General features: G+C 38.5%; 1 long non-coding RNA gene across 1 annotated transcript in view; it reads right to left on the bottom strand.

Moving 5' to 3' along the window:
* Window positions 1-7,758: 7,758 nt before the first annotated feature.
* Window positions 7,759-19,459, bottom strand: part of LOC141276853 (uncharacterized) — a 33,788-nt gene continuing 22,087 nt past the window's right edge. Inside the window, exons 5-6 of the long non-coding RNA XR_012327104.1 lie at window positions 9,347-9,471; window positions 7,759-7,840 (exon numbers count right to left, since the gene is read on the bottom strand). This is a non-coding gene — a long non-coding RNA (uncharacterized lncRNA). The remainder of the gene's footprint in view (window positions 7,841-9,346; window positions 9,472-19,459) is intronic.

The following is a 19,459-nucleotide window of genomic DNA, read 5'->3' as shown; positions in this document are numbered from 1 at the left end:
CTCCCTCACCCATCCCCTCATCCCCACAGTTCAGATAAATATCACCCCTTCTGAGAAGGCATTCCTACTTCTCTATCTCAAAGTTGTGGTCCACACAAGAATGGGTATGGCATGATTGAAAGTAAATATCTGCAAACGATGACTTTGCCTCCGATGTCACTGAGAAAACTGAAACAGTCATAGGTGATTTTCCCCAGAATCCTGCCACCACATCTTTCTACCATCGCTGTCTGTCCCCATGCAGCTGACATATTCTGCCTGCCTGCTTGCTGCCGTAGATTAGCATTGTACGCTCCTGTATAAGGCCAGTTCCTCTGTCTGTATCTTTGATCCCACCCACTCCATGTTACCTACCAAAGGATAGCACTCCAGCAATCCTTCCTGTCTCTGTAGCACCATCAATTTTTTTTTTCATTCTCTACTGGATCACTCCTATTAGCATTCAGACCAGTTGTTATCTCTCCTATCTTAAAAGATAACCCTTTTCTTTGACCTCACTTTCCTCACCAGTTACCGGCTGATTCCTTTTAATTTCTTTGGCAAAAACTGCTCAAAAGAGATTTCTATAGTCACAGTTTTCTATTTCTTTTATCCTATTTTCTCTAAAACCTACATCAGTCTAGGTTTGTCCCCACTGCTACTCCAAAACCACTCTTGTCGAGGTCACTAATGATGTAACATAGCTCAGCCTTTGGTCCTCTTCTCTGTTTACAGTCACTCTCTTGGTGATACATGAGCCCCAATGGCTTTAAAAGTCATCAATATGCTGATGACTGCTGATTTTATATCTCCAGTCCAAATCTCTCCCCAGTTCCCAAACTCCACTCCACCTGCTTGCTTGACAGCTCCACTTGAATGTCCAATAGGCATGTCCAGAACCAAACCTCTGACCACATCCTGCTCCCCACACAGCTATCTCCATCTCAGATGGTAGTAAATCTCTCTTGCCAGTTGCTTAGGCCTAAGGTCTTGGAATCATGACTCCTCTTTTTTTTCTCATATCCCATGATCAGGAGATCATGCTGGAGGAGCTTCTGGATATATCCAGAACCTGACTGCTTCTCACTGCTTTCACTTCTCCCATCTATCCTAGAGCCACAGACCCTTCTCATCTGGACCATTGCACTAACCTAACAAGTCTGTGGTTCTAAACTTGCCCCACTGAGGTCTATGTCCAATATCAGCTGGAGTCAGCCTCTTAAAGTGTAAGTCAGATTATGTTACTTCTATACTCAAAACTCTGCAGTGCATCATCATTTTACTCAGATGAAAAGTAAAGTCCTTACCCTGGCCAAAAGGCCCATCATGACCAGTGAATTCTAGGCCTCTTTGATCTCCTCTTCTGCTTCCCTCCTCCTCACTCACTGCCTTACAGCCACTTTGGGCCCCGCTCCTTTACCTCAAAAGCTCTAGGCATGTTCCTGCCTTAGAATGTTAGTTCAAATTTTCTTCTGCCTCCGGAGTTCTTGCCTAGATATTCCATGGCTCACTCATCTCCTTCATGGGCAGAAGTGTTGTTTACTTTGTTCCCTAGTGTATCTCAAGTGCCCAGAACTTAGTATATGCACATAGTATATGCACAGTAATTCTCTCTCTCTCTCCTCATATATACACATATGCTTTCCCCTTGCTCCTTTCCTCCCTTTCTTTTTCTTTTTCTTTTCTTTTCCTTCCCTCACTCCCTTCCTTCCTCTCTTTCCAGACACTTTAAAACAACAAACCCAATTAAAAAGTGGGCAATGTATAGACATCTAACCGAAGAAGATGTAGAGATGGCAAATAAGCATATGAAAAGATGCTCAAAATCACTTATCATTAGGGAAGTGCAAGTTAAAAGAACAACAAGATATTCCTATATACCTATTAGAATGGCAAAAATCCCCAAACTGATAATACCAGTTGCCGGCAAAGATGTGAAGCAATGGGAATTCTAATTGATTTCTGGTGGGGATGCAGAATGGCACAGCAATGGTGAAAGACAGTTTGACAGTTTTTTGCAAAGCTGAACATGGTCTGAACCAGCAGCCATACTCCTAGATATTTACCCAACCAATTAAAAAACTCATGTCTATGTAAAAACCTACACGCAAATGCTTATAGCAGTTTTATTTATAATCACTAAAAATTGGAAGCATACATGTGATACGGTGAAAACGGCACTTTACTTGTGTGATCTTCCTAATAAAATCTTATAACCTCAGTCTAATCATGAGAAAAATATCAGAAAAAACCCAATTCTACAAAATACAAGTGCTCCTTCAAACTGTTAAGGTCATGAAAAATAAGGAAAGATTGAGAAACTATCATAGCCAAGAAGGGGCTAATAGACACGATGACTAAATATGATGAAATATCCTGCATGAGAGGCTAGAACAGAAAAAAAAGTTAAAACTAAGGAAATCTGAATAAACTATGCACTTTAGTTAATAATAATACACCAAAATTGGTAAATTAATTATGAGAAATGCACCAAACTAATGCAAGATGTTAATAGTAAGGGATCTAGGTATAGAGAATATGGAAACTCTCTGTGCTATCTTCACAATTTCTCTGTAAATTACAAAGTAAAGTTAAACGTGTTTTGTTTTTTTTTTAAACCACTAAGGCCACCAGGGAACTCCCATAAATGTATATTTTTTTAAAAACTCTAAAGCAATCTCAAATTTACAGAATACTTGGAAGTACAAAGAACTCTTTTATTTCCTAAACCATTTGAGATCATGCCCCCAGATGCCCCATCACACTCAGAAACTTGAGTGTGTAATTTCTACAAACAAGAACATTCTCCTACATACCCACAATACGACCATCAGTACCAGGAAATTAACTTTGATGTATCACTACCGTTTACTCCACAGACTCCATTCAAGTTCCGCCAATTATCCCAATAATGTCCTTTATCACAAGGGAGCCAGTCCAGAATCAGACATTGCATTTAGTTGTCAACTCTCTTTAATATCCTTCAATTTGGAATCTTTCTTCAATATTTTCCTGATTTTCATGACCTGGATATATTTTGAAGATTACAGGCCATTTATGTACAATGTCTCTCAACTTGAGTTTGTATAATGTTTCCTTATGACTAGACTCAAGTTATGCATCTTTGGCAGGAATATCACAGAAGCAGTAGTGTTCTTATGACATGACATCAGGTGTGGGTTTGTCCATCCACACCATCAAGATGATGCTGGTCATCTTGATCACTTAATTTAGGTGGTTTCTGCCAGTCTCCTCCGTTGTAAAGTTGCTTTTTGTCCTTCAGTATTTAATAATTATTCGGGGGGATATACTTTGAGACAATGTAGATATCTTCTTTCTCTTCAATCTTTTGTTTGTTCATTTGTTTCTTTTTTTTTTTTTTTTTTTTTTTTTTTTTTTGCGGTACCCGGGACTCTCACTGCTGTTGCCTCTCCCGTTGGGGAGCACAGGCTCCGGACGCGCAGGCTCAGTGGCCATGGCTCACGGGCCCAGCCGCTGCGTGGCATGTGGGGTCTTCCCGGACCGGGGCACGAACCCGTGTTCCCTGCATCGGCAGGCGGACTCTCAACCACTGCGCCACCAGGGAAGCCCCATTTGTTTCTGTATATCAGTTTGGTTTCTTGGTGTCCTATTGTATTAAATGGGCTATATAATAGTGCCATTTTTCATGTTGATGTGTTTGAAACTAAAACCTCTCTAGCTTCTGAGTTTTCTATGCCAGGGTCAGGACTCTTTAGGCTATAGGAGGTGATCAAACACTAAAGCCCTGTATTTCTCTATTGGGTTGGGGAAGGTTTAAAGATATTGCACAGGAAGTGTCAGTTGTGTTACTGTGGATCAATTTTCAGCTCATACTCTAAGCAGGAAGTGCCTTTCCTGCCAAAGGATTTCTAAATTTCTCTTTCATTTCTACATTATACATGATACAGATGAGGCAAGAGAGAGAACAGGTCTATAATTGTCAGTAAGGGGCTGAGTCACTACACAGACATTTTAGTTAGGTGTAGAAATGGTGCATACCATTTCTACAGTGATATGCCTACTTAGGACCACTGAAAAGTGCAGCAGTCAGTGTGTAGGACACAAAGGCCCACAGAGCTTTCTGAGGAGACCACCAATGAGGATTTAAACGCTGGCTTTGAGCAATAAGTAATCGAAGTTTAAAAACTTTCAGAAAATTGGTAGCAAGGGTCATAAAGCAAAATGTAGCCAACACTACTCAGATTGAAGAAGCCAGACCATACTAGACCATACTAAGCCTTCAGCTCTTGTAGGGGTGGGTTGCCACCACTTCATGACTCAGTATGCTGGACTGTCTCTCAGGGACTCAACACTCTTTCTCTTTCCATTCTCTCCCCTCTAGTATAGCTGGAAGTATAGCTATACTAGAAGTATAGCTGGAAGCCTGGAATTACATTTTCCAAATCCCTGCCAGCAAATTCTAGATTACGTTTTTTCAATGAGAGACATTGTATTAAGATGTAGAGTCGTGGGTTTTTGTTTGTTTGTTTTTATTCAGGAATGGTGAGGCCGACAGATCAGGAGACAACTGCCATTGAAAAGACAGTTTGTTATACTTAGAGATCCCAAGAGGATGGGACATGCCAAGCCATGGGGGCCACACAGGGATGCATCAGCGTCGGTCAGGAGGCAGAGAGAGTGGGAGGAATATAAGAAGAGCCTTTATGTGGTTTCCATGGTAGGAATGGGAGGCAAGTCACCAGGTTTAGGACTGGCTAGTTTGAGTAATTTCAGAGAGCTCTAGGTCTTAGGGGCTGTCCCTAGTCGTCTGGTATCTGGCCTAAGGTGATTAAGGTAGGTGGTTAGTGGCACAGAGTGTGAGAACCAATAAAGGAGGCGACTGGGGCTATGGACTCTGGATTGGTTGGTTTGCATGTGAAAAGGATGCACAAGTGATTAGTTTCCTATCTCTAGGAATTAGCTCATCCTGGGACAGGCAGTCACTCCTGTGTCAGCAAGGCTATAAGATGTCAGAGCATCAGAAAATATAGGCATTGACATGAGACATTGAAGCCTAAGCAGAAGCAGATGTCACATACTGTTACTCTGGCAGGAGTAGGCAGACAGGCTTTGGCAGTGGTGAGAGTTTGTGGCAATCCCAGAGACACTTCCTCTTAAACACACATCTTGGTGCTATGATCACTGCCTGGAATCTCTTGGAGTTCCTGTAATTTTCGACTCTCTAAAAGCTAACAGCACCCCTGAAATCTAGCTGTGGCCTTCTCTGACCTTCCCTTTGGCATTCTTCCAGTGGTTTTATAAATACCCAATTCCCAGCATTAAGATCTTTCTGCTTGAAATACCTAGAGTGATTTCTGTTTTTCTGACCAAACCCTGACTGAGATTACCGTGTACCTTTTATAGTCCATTGTTGATAAGTATGCTAATTGGACTTCTATCAAGATTCTGGTGCCTAGAATTGACAAAAGCATGTGCACAATTTCCCTTCTGGAATTCTGCCTTAACAGAGTTAATTCCTCCCTGGTGAGCTGCATACCACAGAGTCTTTTTATCCTCTAGTATTCCCAAAGCACTGTGTCTTTATTGCTACAGTGGTATGCCACTTAGGACCATAACGATTTACGTACAAAATTGTCCTTTCTGTAAGATCTGTGAGCTCCTTTAGGACAGGGACCTTGTATATAAAATACCTCATGGTGTAGCGTCAGAATTTTACATGCTTCTTGACACACTGCAAATGGATGGATACAGTCCACCGTAGGTAAGCATGTCCAGCCTTGGCTATAAGAGGGAGCGCAAACAATTATCACAAAACTGGCACCTGTTTATTAGTGGTACTATATGCTAGGTGTTTTACAACTGACATACCATTTAATCCTCACAAAAACCTCGTAATGTAATAATATTTAAGACTGAGACTTAGAAAGGTTTGGTCTTGCTCAGAGTCACACAGCTAAAAAAAATTGCCACCACCAGGAGGTAAACCCAGTTCTGACAGTCTCCAAAGCTTGGTTCTGTCCATTATACCCTTCACCCTCCCTGACAGCAAGGCAGGTGTCAAGAACAAGGAAAGAGACAGTGAAATATAAAGGCCAGAACATTAAGAATGTCAAAACAAGGTGAAGACTCTGTAATACATAGGCATCCACACTTAGAATGAGGGAATAGAGACAAGCAGGGGAACCGACCTATTATATGAGGGAAAGAGCTCAGAGGCCAGGTGAGTGAGTGTGTGAACAATGGAGCAGGAACAGTTGAGGGGGATCCGGCTAACTGGAACCATCTTTTTCCTCTTGTCCTATAAAGGATCCCAGAACTGCACAGCATTGGAAGGCCAGGTAAGGAGAGTAGAGGCAGTGAGTGGCTTTACTCACTATATGTAAAATTCCTTAAAGAAATGCAGTCCTGTTCTCCGCACACTTTTCTTCAACATTGGAAAACAAAAGAAACCAACAACCAAAAAAACCCCACAAAAAACAAAGTCCATGGAGAGCTACTTAAAACCAATTGAAATATCAACACCCTTGGAAAAAGGGTTTGGGGCAGAGTAAACTCAGTTACTCTTGGAATGAGAACAAGGAAGAAAATGAAGGGCTTGGCTTTCAAGGATTTAGAAAGTTACACAGAAGAACAAATTCCCAGCTGAGTGGGGATTTGTTTTCTCGACTTATCTAAGATCAGAGCTAACCGTCCCAGTGGTTCTGAAGGTCCCTAAATGTTTCTTTCCACTTGGGTGGAGCTCTTTTGGCCTATTTGGAACTGGATGCATCTCTTTGTAAATCACAATCTATCTTTGTGGTTGCCCACCTACGTCCCTAAGAGCTTTTTGAAGGCAAACATGATGTTTTCTTCATTTTCGCATTTTCATCACTCAGCACCATTCCTGACTCGTGTTAGTTGAGGAAATTAGTGATGATTAAATGAATAAGCAAATGCAAATAAATACATAAGTAGATAAATAAGAATGAATTCATTTCCCTAGAATATACCTTATTTCTGTTCTATATAAAGACATAAACAACATACTTGTGTCTTAAGCTTGTATGTTTTAATGGTAAATAATGGACAGGCTCTGGAAAATATTCTTGGCAAGCAAGGTTGTGGACTGATAGCTTTCAAAACTTGAGCTGCAAGACTGTTTCCTGTTTGGTGGTCTGGCTATTAAGATCTTGAGATTGTCACAGGCAGGTGAGCTGATAGAACTAACGTGAAGTTTTCTCATCCAGTACGGAAATGTAAATGAAATTCAATCTTAGAAAAATGATGGGTACTGAGACTTGACAAAGGGAAAAATTCTACTTGCTGTGATCTTATTATTTTTCTTTAAAACTACGAGGATTATTTCTTCCCTTTACTTTTCCTGCCAACTTCTCACAGAGCAGTGTGCACACATTATCAAATTGTACAATACTGTGTATTGGTTTTCCAGGGCAGAGTATCAAAGGCCTTCATGAGGAAAGAAAAGGTTTTTGTAGAATGACACTGGATACTCTAAACAGTCTCGTGTTCTTTGCCTTCCAAAATTGGAGCTCCTTTTTGATCAGATTTTACATTTGAATATTTTGAATATAAGACATTTAGGGCAGAAGAACAGTGTCCTTATTCTGTTAACATTATGACGTATTTTAGGAAAAAGAAGGGAAACAAGAAAGCCTTAAGGGAAAAAAGAAATCTTTCAGAATAATCAGTAGGGATTTATTATTTTTAATTCTTTTATGTATGCAAAATTGGATCTGTCAGTAAGTGATCTTGCTTTTATCCTGTTCATCACCTGTATTATTTCAGATCAATGGCTAACTCTGACAATGATTCGCCATACTCTATTTAAAGTTATCCAAATGGTTTACAGTCGAATCATTTCTACCTTTTCTTTGGGGACCTAGAAGAAAACAAATATTACATTTGATTTTTTAGGAATTTTTTCTAGTTGACTAGGTTAAAATGTTAAATTTAAAAGATTTGTAGTTATCCACATTGACTGGTGAATCCCACCCTGAAGTTCAACACTACAAATTGTTTTTGAAGAACATATGCTAAGGCAACAACTTCCAACACAGCTCCAGAGAATGAGATCCTTTTATTGATATTATTAATCTCTCCCTCTATAGGCTAGCAGTACTCTCCTTCTGACCTCCCTTCCTCTAGCCCCCAGAACAGTCTAATCAGAAGAGAATAGCCCCAGAACTATAGTCTTGATAGATTGCTGTCCCTCTGTAGGACACTTGTTCTCAAAGGAAACCTTCCAGATGTGAATTGAAAGAATACTAACAAGCAATAGGCAGGTCAGAACGTGAATGTCTCCTTAATAAGTGTTCTTGGATGCCGGAATCAAAGAGTTTGAAATTGAGACCAGCATGTTTCTGTTTTTCCATTAAATTCATAAATAACATTTTCCATTCACCTGTATTTGTTTTAGATGTGCTTCAGCTTCCAGAGGAATTTAAGAGCATGAGTCTTAAAAATGAGATGAACTTAGAGGATCAAATAGTCTTAGGGTCTTTTTAAGCAAGGAAGTTGACAAATGCCAACTTTTTCAAATATTCTAATGCGTATATAAATATTTTTACCAGTTCACATATTTTTCCCAGTCTATCCCCCTAGCTATGTCACTGCTCTAAGTTTTCTTCTCCCTGAGCCACGGTGGTCCAACTTATAAAGAAAATAAAACCTTAAGTAATACAGAAACACTGTTTACTTTCTTCTTATCTTTTATGCACAGGTAGGTAGTATTTTCTACAGTAAGAGTCCACAATAAAATAGATTTCTGAGTTTTCTATTAAAAAGCTAATACTAACCAAAGAGATTCCTTAAACTGGGAATCAGGGTATCATCTTTGGTATCTGCTCGCCAGAAGCTTATAGTCTAGCACCCATCAAAAGTGGAAATGTTTGGTAGTGTTTATATGTCCATAGCTAGTGGGAAGCAACGGCATAGCACAGGGAGATCAGTTCAGTGCTTTGTGTCCACCTAGAGGGGTGGGATAGGGAGGGTGGGAGGGAGATGCAAGAGGGAGGGGATATGGGGATATATGTATATGTATAGCTGTTTCACTTTGTTATAAAGCAGAAAGTAACACACCATTGTAAAGCAATTATACTCCAATAAAGACGTTAAAAAAAAAAGGGTAAATGTACTCCTAGGCTGTGCATCGCAAGTGGCAGTGAGTGGAGGAGAAAATATGTGCTGTGGATGATGGGAGGAGACAGGGGAGTCAGTAGGACAGGAGCAACTAGAGAAGGCTTCACAGAGGAGTTGAAATTGAAGTTGGGTCTTCAATGACAGTGTGCTTGTTTCCTGTGGAGGCTGTAATGAAATACCATACACTGGGTGGCTTAAAACTGGGCCATGCTTTCTTTGAAGGCTCTGGAGGAGAATCTTTCCTTACCTCTTCTAGCTTCTGGTAGTTGCTGACAATCCTTGATATTCCCTTGTGGCAGCTGAAGTCCAATTTCTGTTTCCACCAAAATGTGGTACACTTCTCTGTGTGTGTCTCTTTCTGTGTCTCTCCTCCTTTAAGGACACAAGTCATTGGATTAGGACTCATCCTAATCCAGTACGGCTTCATTTTAACTTGACTGCATCTGCGAAGACCTTATTTCCAAATAAGCTCATATTAACAGATAACGAGTCTTAGGACTTAAACATGTCTTCTGGGGGAACGTGATTCACACCATAACAGACAGTACCTTAGATGATGTTTCTTAGAATCAGAACCTGAAACAGAGAATTGTGAGAGCTGCATTTTGAAGAAAGTGTTCTCAGGAGAGGGCGAGAGAGGGAAGAACATTGGGGTGGGGGCTGGAAGTTAGTCAAGAAAGTGGGCATAGCTTCCTAGTGAGGCTGTTCCCATTGGCCCAAGGTAATTCTTGAGCAGGAGGCAGCTGTGAGCATCTAGCAGCCAACACGTGCAGCAGCTGGGGACGGGGGACATCTAAATCGACCTGGTGGGGCTCCAACGGCATTCACTTTATTCCACCCCTGATCCTACCCAGAGCTGCTTGCCTTTCATGATAAGTTCCCTCCATCCAGGCACAATTTCCTTTAAATTCTGGTTGTCATATTTTATGTTAAGGTTTATGAGGATTAATGGCTAGTGGCTGCTGCAGTTGGTCCTGAGGATGTAGCTGATTCTCATAAACTCCCTCCCTCTACATGTCCCTTACCCCTTGACTAGAACTTCTGCTGGTCTAAATGGCTCAAAAGGGAGATGGGTCTGAGCTTCTCTGTCTACCATCAATTTGTCAGGTCTCAGTTGCTCTACTTAACCATTTATAGTGAAAGCCTGGCGTGAGAACATTGAGTGACCCAGTGGATCATGAGTGTCCAACATATTTCTTCCTACCTCCTCATGATGATCAGGATTAACAACTCCTGCTCTTGTAGTGAGTTCTTTCTGTACCTGCTGCTTTACTGCTACAGGCAGCTCAAAGAGATCAGGTGGCAGTCTTAGCTTTTGGTTCAGTGGAACTCTTACTGTATCCCTTGACTGCAGTGTCTCTCTTCTAAGACCTGGGACTTTGAGACCCCCATAACCTGAAATTTTGGAAATGGGAATCACAAATTCCCCAAGTGGGTCACTGGGAGTGGTGGTCAGCTGGGTGACTTCTTACTTCCATGTCTTGGTTCTCAGATCTATGTATTCTTCCTATTGGAGACACAGCACCCTGTGATGGTAATTGGTTTAAGAACTATACTACATCCTTAAGGATGACACAACATCATTGCAAGGTCATCTCTAAGCAGGAGACTTAACTTCCTCTTCAAGAGGCCATTCCAATGCTCACAGTTTCTGGATGATGCGTATATCATCCAGAGATCTGACACCAAATGTGGGGGGTTTTCCACACCAAGCAATTCTCTAATTCTCAGAAAGCACTGACTAGGTGTCTCACAATTTAACCAATTCTCTGAATACTTCCTTTGGATTTTCTCTCACATCCAACTGTACCTTTCCAGCACCATAATCTTGATCCCAGTTGACCTCTAAATAGTGCCTTCATTGATTGATTTTAACTCCTCCTCTAAACCAATTTTTACTAATATATTTGGCTCAAATTGATCATAGCGACTTGAATAGAGGTTTATTTCACAGGTTGGCAACTGATAGCTTTGATTTAACAGACCAGCAATGTTAGAATTGACATCTATGTTTTTTCTCTTGAACATTTCTGTATGATACCAAAATGGCTACACTCATCACATCCATGTTCAAGGCAGGAAGAATGCAGGGGTTTGGCCCGCTGCATCTATAAACTTCTATTGAAACAAACACATTCCCAGGAATTTCCCCAGTAGATTTTCCATTATTACTCATTTCCAGATCTGGAGGAAGCTGGGCATGTGGGATTGTATTGACTGGCTTAGACTATCATGATCCAACTCCTAGAGATGGGCACATAGCGTCTGTGAACAAAAGTGGGATTTGCTTATTAATAAAGAAGGGAGAGATGGATATTTAGGTAAGTAACTAACACATATGAAATCTTCAGAAGTGTTATAAGAGTAGCAGAGGACAAACATAGTTTTCCTTTTTAACTACCATGCCATAACAAAATTAACAATAATTCTTCAACATAACATGTTATCCCATATTCAAATTTATGCAATTGCCTCAAAGATTTGTTTGAATCAGGATTAAAAGTCCACACACCACACACAATCCTCTCTTTTTCTTGAGCCAATTCTTTCCTGTCCTTTTTTAAAAGTTGTTGATTTGTTGGAGAAACTAGGTCATTTGTCCTGTTGACTCTCTCCCTATCCTGGATTTGGCTGGTTACTTCCTTGTGGTGGTGTTTTACTCAATTCCTCTATCCTCTATACAGTCATCCCTCTGTATCTGTGGGTTCTGTATTCACTTATTCCTCACTTATTCACTGGAGGAATAAGTTGGATTCAATTGATTCCTCACTTATTCACTGATTCCTCCAGCTCCGAATTTTTCCCTCAAGACCACTTTGGTTATTCAGGTTCTTTTGTGTTTCCATACAAATTTTAAGATTTTTTTTGTTCTAGTTCTGTAAAAAAAATGCCATTGGTAATTTGATAGGGATTGCATTGAATCTGTAGATGGCTTTGGGAAGTATAGTCATTTTCACAATACTGATTCTTCCAATCCAAGAACATGGTATATCTCTCCACCTGTTTCTATCATTTTTAATTTCTTTCATCAGTGTCTTGTAGTTTTCTGCATACAGGTCTTTTGTCTCCCTAGGTAAGTTTATTCCTAGGTATTTTTTCTTTTTGTTTCAATGGTAACTGGGAGTATTTCCTTAATTTCTCATTCAGATTTTTCATCATTAGTGTATAGGAATGCAAGAGATTTCTGTGCATTAATTTTGTGTCCTGCTACTTTACCTAATTCACTGATTAGCTCTAGTAGTTTTCTGGTGGCATCTTTAGGATTCTATACATATAGTATCATGTCATCTGCAAACAGTGACAGTTTTACTTCTTCCTTTGCAATTTTTATTCCTTTTATTTCTTTTTCTTCTCTGATTACTGTGGCTCAGGCTTCCAAAACTATGTTGAATAATAGTGGTGAGAGAGGACCTCCTTGTCTTGTTCCTGATCTTAGAGGAAATGCTTTCAGTTTTTCACCATTGAGGATGATGTTGGCTGTGGATTTGTCATATATGGCCTTTATTATGTTGAGGAAAGTTCCTCTCTGCCTACTTTCTGCAGGGTTTTTATCCGAAATGGGTGTTGAATTTTGTCAAAAGCTGTCTCTGCATCTATTGAGATGATCATATGTTTTTTCTTCTTCAATTTGTCAATATGGTGTATCACATTGATTGATTTGTGTATACTGAAGAATCCTTGCATCCCTGGGATAAATCCCATTTGAGCATGGTGTATGATCCTTTTAATGTACTGTTGGATTCTATTTGCTAGTATTTTGTTAAGGATTTTTGTATCTATGTTCATGAGTCATATTGGTCTGTAATTTACTTTTTTTGTGCGATATCTTTGTCTGTTTTTGGTATCAGGGTGATTGTGGCCTGTTAAAATGAGTTTGGGAGTGTTTCTTCCTCTGCAATTTTTTGGAAGAGTTTGAGAAGGATGGGTGCTAGCTCTTCTCTAAATGTCTGATAGAATTCACCTGTGAAGCCTTCTGGTCCTGAGCTTTTGTGTGTTCGAAGATTTTTAATCACAGCTTCAATTTCATTACTTATGACTGGTCTGTTCATATTTTCTATTTTTCCTGGTTCAGTCTTGGAAGATTATACCTTTCTAAGAATTTGTCCATTTCTTCCAGGTTTTCCATTTTATTGGCAGAGTTGCTTGTAGTAGTCTCTTAGGATGCTGTGTATTTCTGCATTGTCTGTTGTAACTTCTCCTTTTTCATTTCTAATTTTAATGATTTGAGTCCTCTCCTTCATTTTCCTGATGAGTCTGGCTAATGGTTTATCAATTTTGTTTATTTTCTCAAAGAACCAGCTTTTAGTTTTATTGATCTTTGCTATTGTTTTCTTTGTTTCTATTTCATTTATTTCTGCTATGACCTTTATGATTTCTTTCCTTCTACTAACTTTGGGTTTTGTTTGTTCTTCTTTCTCTTGTCCTTTTAGGTGTAAGTTTAGATTGTTTATTTGAGATGTTTGTTGCTTCTTGAGGTAGGATTGTATTGCTATAAACTTCCCTCTTAGAACTGCTTTTGCTGCTTCCCATAGGTTTTGGATCATCGTGTTTTCATTGTCATTTGTCCCTAAGTATTTTTTGATTTCCTCTTTGATTTCTTCAGTGATCTCTTGGTTATTTAGTAATGTATTGTTTAGCCTCCATGTGTTTGAGTTTTTTACGTTTTTTTCCCTGTAACTGATTTCTAATCTCATAGCATTTTGGTCAGAAAAGATGCTTGATATGATTTCAATTTTCTTAAATATACTGTGGCTTGATTTGTGACCCAAGATGTGATCTATCCTGGAGAATGTTCTGAGTGCACTTGAGAAGAAAGTGTAATCTGCTGTTTTGGGATGGAATGTCCTATAAATATCAATTAAATCTATCTGGTCTATTGTGTCATTTAAAGCTCGTGTTTCCTTATTAATTTTCTGTTTGGATGATCTGCCCATTGGTGTAAGTGAGGTATTAAAGTCCCCCACTATTTTTGTGTTATTGTCAATTTCCTCTTTTATAGCTGTTAGCAGTTGCCTTATGTATTGGGGTGCTCCTATGTTGGGTATATATATATTTATAATTTATATATCTTCTTCTTGGATTGATCCCTTGATCATTATGTAGTGTCCTTCCTTATCTCTTGTAACATTCTTTATTTTAAAGTCTATATTATCTGGTATGAGTATTGGTACTCCAGCTTTCTTTGATTTCCATTTGTATGGAATATCTTTTTCCATCCCCTCACTTTCAGTCTGTAAGTGTCCCTAGGTCTGAAGTGGGTCTCTTGTAGACAGCATATATATGGGTCTCATTTTTGTATCCATTCCAGGAACCTGTGTCTTTTGGTTGGAACATTTAATCCATTCACATTTTAGGTAATTATCAACATATGTGTTCCTATTACCATTTTCTTAATTGTTTTGGGTTTGTGTTTTTTGTTTTTTTTATTCCCTCTACCTCTCCCTCTCCCTCTCCCCCCTCCCCCCTCCTCCTCCTCTTCCCCTCCTTTTTAAACTTTTTATTTTATATAAGAGTATGGGTGATTAACAATGTTATATTAGTTTTAGGTGTACAGCAAAGTGATTCAGTAATATATATATATATATATATATATATATATATATATATATTATTTTTCAAATTCTTTTCCCATTTAAGTTGTTACATAAAATTGAGCACAGTTCCCTGTGCTATACAGTAGGTCCTTGTAGGTTATCCATTTTAAATATACCAGTGTGTACATGTCAATCCCATATTCTCTAACTATACCTCCCCACTCCGAATTCTCTCTTTTTTTTAATGTTTATTCATTTATTTTTCTTATTAGTCATCCATTTTATACACATCAGTGTATGCATGTCAATCTGAATCTACCATTCTTCCCCCCACCACCACAACCACCACCCACTGTTGCTTTCCCCTCTCGGTGTCCATACGTTTGTTTTCTACTTCTGTGTCTCAATTTCTGCTCTGCAAACCAGTTCATCTGTACCATTTTCTATGTTCCACATATATGCATTATTATACGATATTTGTTTTTGTCTTTCTGACTTACTTCACTCTGTATGACAGTCTCTAGATCTATCCACGTCTCTACAAATGATGCAAGTTCGTTCCTTTTTATGGCTGAGTAATATTCCATTGTATATATGTACCACATCTTCTTTATCCATTCATCTGTTGATGAGCATTTAGGTTGCTTCCATGACCTGGCGATTGTATATAATGCTGCAAAGAACATTATGGTACATAAGTCTTTTTGAATTATGGTTTTCTCTGGGTATATGCCCAGTAGTGGGATGGCTGGGTCATATGATTATTCTATTTTTAGTTCTTTAAGGAACCTCCATACTCTTCTCCATAGTGGCTATATCAATTTACATTCCCACCAACAGTGCAAGAGGGCTCCCTTTTCTCCACACCCTCTCCAGCATTTGTTGTTTGTAGATTTTCTGATGATGCCCAGTCTAACTGGTGTGATGTAATACCTCATTGTAGTTTTGATTTGCATTTCTCTAATGATTAGTGATGTTGAGCATACTTTCATGAGTTTGTTGGCAATCTGTATATCTTCTTTGGAGAAATGTTTATTTCAGTATTCTGCCCATTTTTGGATTGGGTTGTTTGTTTTTTTTTTTTGATATTGCACTGCATGAGCCGCTTGTAAATTTTGGAGGTTAATTCTTTGTCAGTTGCTTCATTTGAAATATTTTCTCCCATTCTGAGCGTTGTCTTTTCATATTGTTTTTAGTTTTCTTTGCTGTGCAGAGCTTTTAAGTTTCATTTGGTCCTTTTTTTAAAATTTTTGTTTTTATTTCCACTTCTCTAAGAGGTGGGTCAAAAAGTATCTTGCTGTGGTTTATGTCATAGAGTGTTCTGCCTATGTTTTTCTCTAAGAGTTTTACAGGATCTGGCCTTACATTTAGGTCTTTAATCCATTTTGAGTTTATTTTTGTTTATGGTGTTAGGGAGTGTTCTAATTTCATTCTTTTACATATAGCTATCCAGTTTTCCCAGCACCACTTGTTGAAGAGACTGTCTTTTCTCCCCTGTATATTCTTGCCTCATTTATCAAAGATAAGGTGACCATATGTGCATGGGTTTATCTCTGGGTTTTGAATCCTGTTCCATTAATCTATATTTCTGTTTTTGTGCCAGTACCATACTGTCTTGATTACTGTAGCTTTATAGTATAGTCTGATATCCAGAAGCCTGATTCCTCCAGCTCCATTTTTCTTTCTCAAGATTCCTTTGGCTATTCAGGGTCTTTTGTGTTTCCATACAAATTGTGAAATTTTTTCTTCTAGTTCTGTGAAAAATGCCATTGGTAGTTTGATAGGGATTGTACTGAATCTGTAGATTGCTTTGGGTAATATAGTCATTTTCACAATGTTGATTCTTCCAATCAAAGAACATGGTGTATCTCTCCATCTGTTTCTATCATCTTTAATTTCTTTCATCAGTGTCTTATAGTTTTCTACATGCAGGGCTTTTGTCTCCTTAGGTAAGTTTATTCCTAGGTATTTTATTTTTTTTGTTCCAGTGATAAATGGGAGTGTTTCCTTAATTTCTCTTTCAGAGAAAGAGAGATTCCTTTACATCAGTAATGTATAGGAATACAAGAGATTTCTGTGCATTAATTTTATATCCTGCTATTTTACCAAATTCATTGATTAGCTCTAGTAGTTTTCTGGTGGCATCTTTAGGTTTCACTAAGTGTAGTGTCATGTCATCTGCAAACAGTGACAGCTTTACTTCTTGTTTTCCTATTTGGATTCCTTTTATTTCTTTTTCTTCTCTGACTGCTTTGGCTAAAACTTCCATAACTATATTGAATAATAGTGGTGAGAGTGGGCAGCCTTGTCTTGTTCTTGACCTCAGAGGAAATGTTTTCAGTTTTTCAATATTTGAGAATGATGTTGGCTGTGGGTGTGTCATATATGGCCTTTATTATGTTGAGGTAAGTTCCCTCTGTGCCTACTTATGGGAGGGTTTTTATCGTAAATGGGTGTTGAATTTTGTCAAAAGCTTTTTCTGCATCTATTGAGATGATCATATGGTTTTTAGCCTTCCGTTTTTTTAATAAGGTGTATCACATTGATTGATTTGCGTATATTGAAGAATACTTTCATTCCTGGGATAAACCTGACTTGATCATGGTGTATGATACTTTTAATGTGCTCTTGGATTCTGTTTGTTAGTATTTTGTTGAGGATATTTGCATCTATGTTCATCAGTGATATTGGTCTGTAGTTTTCTTTCTTTGTGACATCTTTGTCTGGTTTTGTTATCAGGGTGATGGTAGTATTGTAAAATGAGTTTGGGAGTATTTCTCCCTCTCCTATATTTTGGAGGAATTTGAGAAAGCTAAGTGTTAGCTCTTCTCTTAATGTTTGATAGAATTTGCCTGTGAAGCTATCTGGACCTGGGCTTCTGTTTTTTGCAAGGTTTTTTTTTTTTTTTTTTTTTTTTTTTACAGTATGTGGGCCTCTCACTGTTGTGGCCTCTTCTGTTGTGGAGCACAGGCTCCGGACGTGCAGGCTCAGCAGCCATGGCTCACGGGTCCAGCCGCTCTGCAGCACATGGGATCTTCCCACACCGGGGCACGAACCCATGTCCCCTGCACTGGCAGGCAGACTCTCAACAACTGCTCCATCAGGGAAGCCCTGGAAGATTTTTAAGCACAGTTTCAATTTCAGTGCTTGTGATTGGTCTGTTCATATTTTCTATTTCTTCCTGGTTCAGTCTCAGAAGGTTGTGCTTTTCTAAGAATTTGTCCATTTCTTCCAGGTTGTCCATTTTATTGGCATATAGTTGCTTGTATTAATCTCTCATGATCCTTTGTTGTTCTGCAGTGTCAGTTGTTACCTCTCCTTTTTCATTTCTAATTCTATTGATTTGAGTCTTCTCCTTTTTTTTATGGGTGAGTCTGGCTAGTGGTTTATCAATTTGTTTTCTTCTCAAAGAACCAGGTTTTAGTTTTATTGATCTTTGCTACTGTTTCCTTCATTTCTTTTTCATTTATTTCTGATATGATCTTTATGATTTCTTTCTTGCTAACTTTGGGGTTTTTTTGGTCTTCTTTCTCTAATTGCTTTAGGTGTACGTTTAGGTTTTTTATTTGAGACATTTCTTGCTTCTTGATGTAGGATTGTATTGCTATAAACTTCCCTCTTAGAACTGCTTTTGCTGCATCCTATAGGTTTTGGGTCATCGTGTTTTCATTGTCCTTTGTTTCTGAGTATTTTTTGATTTCTCTTTGATTTCTTCAGTGATCTCCTTGTTATTTAGTAGTGTATTGTTTAGCCTCCATGTATTTGTATTTTTTACAGGTTTTTTTTCCTATAATTGACATCTAGTCTCATAGTGTTATGGTAAGAAATGATACTTGATGCGATTTTAATTTTCTTAAATTTACCAAGGCTTGTTTTGTGACCCAAGATATGATCTGTCTCGCATAATATTCCTTGAGCACTTGAGAAGAAAGTGTGTCCTGTTGTTTTTGTTTGGAATGTCCTATAAATATCAATTAGATCCATCTTGTTTAATGTATCATTTAAAGCTTGTGCTTCTTTATTTATTTTCATTTTGGATGATCTGTCCATTGGTGAAAGTGGGGTGGTAAAATCCCTTACTATGATTGTGTTACTGTTGATTTCCCCTTTTATGGCTTTTAACATTTGCTTATGTATTGAGGTGCTCCTATGTTGGGTGCATAAAGATTTCCAATTGTTATATCTTCTTCTTGGATTGATGCCTTTATCATTATGTAGTGTCCTTCTTTGTCTCTTGTAATAGTCTTTATTTTAAAGCCATTTTGTCTTATATGAGAATTGGTACTCCAGCTTTCTTTAGATTTCCATTTGCATGGAATATCTTTTTCCATCCCCTCACTTTCAGTCTGTATGTGTCCCTAGGTCTGAAGTGGGTCTCTTGTAGACAACATATATACGGGTCTTGTTTTTGTGCCCATTGAGCCAGTCTATATCTTTTGGTTGGAGCATTTAATCCATTTACATTTAAGGTAGTTATCAGTATGTATGTTCCCATTACCATTTTCTTAATTGTTTTGTGTTTGTTATTGTAGGTCTTTTCCTTCTCTTCTGTTTCCTGCCTAGAGAAGTTCCTTTAGCATTTTTTGTAAAGCTGGTTTGGTGGTGCTGAGTTCCCTTAGCTTTTGTTTGTCTGTAAAGGTTTTAATTTCTCCATTGAATCTGAATGTGATCCTTGTTGGGTGGTGTAATCTTGGTTGTAGGTTTTTGTCTTTCATCACTTCAAATATGTTATGCCACTCCCTTCTGTCTTGCAAAGTTTCTGCTGAAAGATCAGCTGTTATCCTTATGGGTATTCCCTTGTATGTTATTTGTTGTTTTTCCCTTGC

Source organism: Tursiops truncatus, chromosome 17 (assembly GCF_011762595.2).
Source record: "Tursiops truncatus isolate mTurTru1 chromosome 17, mTurTru1.mat.Y, whole genome shotgun sequence".
In the NCBI taxonomy this organism is placed as follows: Eukaryota; Metazoa; Chordata; class Mammalia; order Artiodactyla; family Delphinidae; genus Tursiops; species Tursiops truncatus.
The sequence above is the reverse complement of the archived record's forward strand: the minus strand, read 5'-3'. Positions and strand labels throughout refer to the sequence as shown.